The 5,553-nt window shown below is 52.6% G+C and overlaps 1 pseudogene; it reads right to left on the bottom strand.

Annotated features, from left to right (window-relative positions):
• Positions 1 to 2,806: 2,806 nt before the first annotated feature.
• On the bottom strand, positions 2,807 to 3,612 carry LOC119251225 (cystatin-B-like; annotated as a pseudogene).
• Between the last annotated feature and the right edge of the window lie 1,941 nt (positions 3,613 to 5,553).

Genomic DNA, 5,553 nt, shown 5'->3' with positions numbered 1-5,553 from the left:
GGGCTGAGATACACTTCTTAGCACTGGGACTATGGCTGCCTGGGGGAGAACACAACAAAGCTTGGTCAGAGATGAGACCACGGGAGGAACTGATGAGTGTAACTTCCCCATGGGCTCCAACTACACTGTCCCCAGGGGCTCAGGGATCCAACCCCTGATCCACTCTTACCTGCAGCCTGAGTGTAGTTTCCTCCTTGTCCTCCTGTGGGAAGAAGCATCATGTGAGACCAGGAAGGAGTCAGGTCAGAAGCATCATGTGAGACCAGGAAGGAGTCAGGTCAGAAGCTTAAAAGAATCTTCTAATCCTGTACCACAGGGAAGTTTCCAGAACTGTGAGTAAAGTCCCAGGTCAGGACTGGGAAAAATGAAGAAAGGAGGTGAGGGGGGACTGGACCAAATGCCCTCTGGGCAACACCCGTGTGTGTGGATGGTACTTCCCATTAACCAGGCAGGGCAAGTTCTCCCTGGGATGTGAAAGCTCTCAGTGGACAAGATCCCCCACTCCCTTCCCTACCTGAGCACTTCTTCTATACCCTCACACATAAAGCTACCTTTAGTGTAATCAGCACACCTACAAAGAAAACTGAGCTGGAAATGAGGACCATGGCAAGGATGGAGAACTGAGAACTCCTGGAAAGGAGCAGAGACACACATGCCCTGTGCAGTATGAGGGGCTGCTGGAGCCCCAAGTCCTGAGAAGGGGTAAGGAGGGGGATGTGGGCACACGGCTGACTCAGGGGCATCAGAAGCCCTTCTAGAAACCTTCAGAGGGTCAGATTGAGGCCTCAGGTTCAGGGTCTGACATTCCCTTCCCTTCCAGTGCCACCTCCACAGCTGCCCACTTCTGGAAGTTTCCATTCCCCCCTCCCTGGTCTGGAGTTCACCAGCTCTGTGTGCTGGGTCAGGTCCTCCCCATCTCGCTGCCAGGTCAGCGTGATGTCCGCAGGGTAGAAGCTCAGGGCCCAACACCTCAGGGTGACCTCATGCTCAGAGATGGGGTGATGGGTCATGTATGGTGATTGGGGGGCCTGAGTAGGAAGAATCAGAAATTTCATGCTTTGTGTTTCCTCCATGGACACTGAAGCAGCCTCATGTGACCATCCTCCAGTGGACAGAACAGTATGCTTGGAGGGAGGAAGCACAAACCCCAGAAACCAGCCTGGTCTGGGAGTCCGGGATAGCAGGTGAGAGCCCAGGGTGGGATGCAGGTCTCTGAGCATTTTGCTGCTGACTTGGGTGGAGGGTGATGACACAGACAGGCAGGAGGGAGATCTCCAAAAATGCTCTCTCACCAAAAAACAAGATCTCGAGAGAGAAACTCGTTGCTCCTAAGATGGCTGCTGGTGAAAAGGGTCCTGTGCAGGGTGATTTCAGGGGTGGTCTCCCCTCTTTCTCAGGAGAAATTGGATTCCTGAACTGTCCTTCAGAAAAAGTAGGAGCCTCTGGGCCAGTCTCCATCCCAGAGCTGGAAAACGTGGCCGACAGCTCCCTCTCTGGCCAGAAGGGGGCGCTTCCTCACCATGATTCCATTTCCCTGCGGGGTGCGCGCCTCAGGGAGATCAAAGCCCCGCAGCCCCTTTTCAGCCCCGCCCTTCAGTCACCCCGTGGTCTCCCGCCCGCACCCGATCTCCCGCCCTGAATAATCCTGAACTTAAATAAAACCTAAAGGGTGAAAGTCCCGCGGGCTCTTCCCGGTCAAGGGGCCTGGCAGGGGCCACGGCCTCGGGGGTCACGGGGCCCCGAGACTCGGGGCGGGGGGTGGGGGGGAGCGGTGACCCGCCCCGGCCCGCGCTGCTCCCCGGCCCGGCTCTGGCTGCGGCGGCCGCGCGGGGCCTCCAGGAGCGCTTGGAGCCTCCGCGCCGAGTGTCTGCGGAGCCGCGTCTCCTCGCCCGACCCTCCCGCCCCGCCCGCCCGCCCAGGGGCCCGCGGCTCCGCGCTCTGGCCCGGGGAGTCGCTGTCGAACCCCGAACTGCGTGTCGTCCACGTAGCCCCGCGATGCACCGGGGCTCCCCGAGGCCGGGCGGGACATCACCATTTCTAACACCCTCAGAGAGGGGGAGCCTGGGGGCGGGGAGGGGTGAAAGCCGGGCGGACCCTCCTCCCGGGGCAGGTCCTGAGTCCCGGGGAGATGGGGCAGGGGAGAAAGTGTCCAGGAGGGAGGGAGCTCCAGAGACTGAACATGGGCAGCGGGTCCAGAAGGGGCAAGACTCAGGGGGACAAAACGAGGAGGCAGGTGGGGGGACAGAAAGGGACCACGGGGGGCCACGGGGTGACAGAGGGGCCTAAGGCAGCAGCTTCCTCTGCAGAAGCCTTTTCCCTCCACCCTGCACTCTCCAGCCCAGGTGTCTGTCTGGGCCAGAGCCCTGGAGAGAAGCAGCAGGAGGAGGTTGGGGCCCCATGCCCAGCACTCATTTTCAGGACAATGTCTGCTAATTAACCAGATCAAATAGCCACAGATTTTGTCATTCATTCCTTCATGTGAAGATGGTATTGCCTACAAAAAAGAAAAATAGTCCAATTCATCTCATGCAAATATTTTTCTTGGCACATAACAGCTGGGAACGCAGCAGGAGTGTTGTGTGTGCACTTGCGTGTCATCGCATCAGGTGCTGTAAAATGTGGATTTGAGGATGATAGAATAATGAAGATGACTTTTTTTTTAGAGAGTTAAGAAACTATTGTATTCTGGGGATCGCTGATGGGGAGGGAAGCCCAAAAGGAACTGTGAGCAGGATGGCCTTCCCCCAGCAGGTCTGCGCAGCTGGCAGGGCATGGAAAGGCGGCTGGGGAGCGGCCTCAGTTGGGGCTAGAAGCAGGAGAGCTCATCCTGCCGGGTCCTGCTGGTCTGAGAGCTGGACAGGGACGGGGCTTGTTTTCCTGGGGGAGGCTCCGAAAGACTCGAAGGCGCATGAAGTCTTCCTCGCCCACTTGAACCTTGATGAAGAAGTTCCTCCCGGCGAACAGCTGGCTCTTGAACCCCACAGCCTTGAACCTGGGGAATGTCTGGTTCTCCTTCTCTTCCAGCTGGGCCTTCCCCTGGTCGGCGATGGCCTGGGTCTCGGCGCGGGGCTGTGGGGCGGCGGGCGCGGACAGGAGGCGGTTCCGGCGCTGACGGGGCTGGGGCCCAAGATAATTTTTAATACTTCAACCAAGACACTTTGAAATGGAACTGGCTTGGAGATGTGTTTCTGAGGTAAGTAGTTGTGAAGAAAAACTGCAGTTAGTAATATAAGCTCCATTTTCAGTAATTTTTACCTCAGCAGATGGCAAAATAGTGAAAAAGCCAATGGTGTCTAAGTGACGTTTAGAAAATAGTTTTGACCTCGTGGCTCCTGTGACAGGCTCTGGGTGACTTCAAGGATTCCACAACCACACTTTGAGAAATGCTTTTCTCAGTGAACCAGGGAGCATCTCCCAAGTGTTCTCTGCCTTTGCCTCCTCTTCACTTGCCAGCATCCCTCTGCCTGGCTGGCTCCTGCCTCCCCAAGCTGCCTCCCCTGCAGATACAATGGCAGCAGAGAGAGGACCCTGGAGACATGGAGCTTGCACTGCCGTGAGAGATGGACACTGAGTAAAGGTGACAAAGACACGTGTAAACCCGACCTGAGCCATGTGCTGGAAGGAGTGTGTTTGTTGTGAAAGCAGAGAAGCAGGAGACCTCACACTTTATCAATAGTATCAGAGATGTAAAAAAAATATTAAAAACAGGGCCTCCCTCGTGGCATAAGGTTTAAGTCTGAGTGCTAACACTTCTTAGATCTGAGTTTGATCCCCGGCCAGGAAGCAACCCACAGAGGGCAGCAGACCTCTCCTGTCTCACCCACCACTCCCCTCAGCAGTGGATTTCAGTGGATTGGCCAGTTCTGCTCCCTCCTCTGTGCCTGGTGAATCCTCTCACCCTCTGCACCTCTGGCCTATACCCCAGTTCTTATATGCATAAATAAATAAAAAATGAATCTTAAAAACAAACAAAGAAATAAATTACATGCAGCATCAAGTACAAGATCCATCTCAGACCCAGCAAACAGCAGAGGCTGGGGACCCAGTGGTGGTGTAGGTGAAACAATACACAATGGGGGATTCAGTCAGCTGGAGTCAGGCTTTGTTGTCAAATGAGTTTGATGTAAACTAGAGAGGGTCTGTCTGCCATCCAGCGCTGCCAGGCCAGGAAGTCTGGGCTGGTCTGCAGCCCCAGCCAGTAGTCAGGCACCACCTAAGAGACTCAAGGGATAGCTTTTAAGTTTGGCTTAATCTAGCCCTTTGTTTAATTACTCTATATCCATACCTAAGTGACATATTTGTCTTTCTCCTTTGGGCTTATTTCCATTTGCTCTATCCATGTTGCCCCAGATGGCATTAGTTCATGTTTCTTGATGATTAGTATTCTATTACCTATGTACCACCCCTTCCACAGCTTAGCTACTGTAAATAGTGCTGCAGTGATCAGGGGGGTGCAGTTTTCCTGTGAAGTAGTGTAACGTCCTCTGAAGGTGTGCTGGCGCCTGCTGCCCTAAAGGGAGCCGGAGTCTCTGAGAGCACCTGCTTACTCTGCACAGGAGGTTCTAGGAGGTTAGAAGTTCTGCAAACAGAACTTCTTCCCCAAATGAACTCCTGTTCCCTGAGGACATGCTGACTTGTGGCATGATCCCTACTAACTAGAAAAACTTGTTCCTGCAGTAACTTATTCATTTGTATAAGCATAAACACAATTGCAAACTATTTCCTTATCCCTTTGTTCATATCTTTAATAAGAGCTTGGGTTGGGAAAGTGAGAGGCAGAGCCGCCCTAGAGGTCTCTCCCCAGCCTCCCCCTGCTGCTAATTCATTTAGACTTTGAGTCTTCCTTCATAGCTGAGAACTTCTCATGGGCTGTTGAGGCAGGGTAGATACGTTGGAATGGGCCTGCTGGGTCCTATGGCAGGTGCTCAGTTAATTTTCTAAGAAACCTGGTCACCATTTTCCAGCAGGGCTGAACCAGTCTACATTCCCCAAAATAGTGCAGGACTGTTCCCTTGTCTCCATGTCCTGCCAGCTCTTGTTATGTCTGGTCCTTTTGATATGGGCCCTTCTCACAGGTGTGAAGTGGTTTCTCATTGTGTTTTAAATCAGGGGATCTTGAATCAAGAAGATGGGGTACACTTCACTCCAGTGAGAAAGCCCACATGAAAAATGAAAAAAACAGAAACAACAAATGCTGGTGAGGATGTGGAGAAAAAGGAACTCTCCTATATTGCTGGTGGGAATGCAAACTTGTCCAAACATTATTCAGAGCTGTGTGGAAGACCCTCAAATTACTAAAAATGGATCTACCTAATGATCCAGCAATTCCATTCCTAAGAATCTACCCAAAGGACACAAAAACACTAATTCAAAAGGAAAACGGCACCCCTATGTTTATTGTAGCACTATTTATAATAGGTAAGATATGAAAACAACCCAAATGCCCAAAAATAGATGACTGGATGGAGAAGATGTGATACATATACACAAGGAAAACTATTCAGCAATCATTAAGATCATCCTCAATCCACAGTCTAAAATATCTGCTGTGCT

Source organism: Talpa occidentalis, unplaced genomic scaffold (genome assembly GCF_014898055.3).
Source record: "Talpa occidentalis isolate TD23 unplaced genomic scaffold, MPIMG_talOcc4v2.1 talOcc4.2, whole genome shotgun sequence".
Lineage (NCBI taxonomy): Eukaryota > Metazoa > Chordata > Mammalia > Eulipotyphla > Talpidae > Talpa > Talpa occidentalis.
This window is presented reverse-complemented; position numbering and strand designations above follow the sequence as displayed.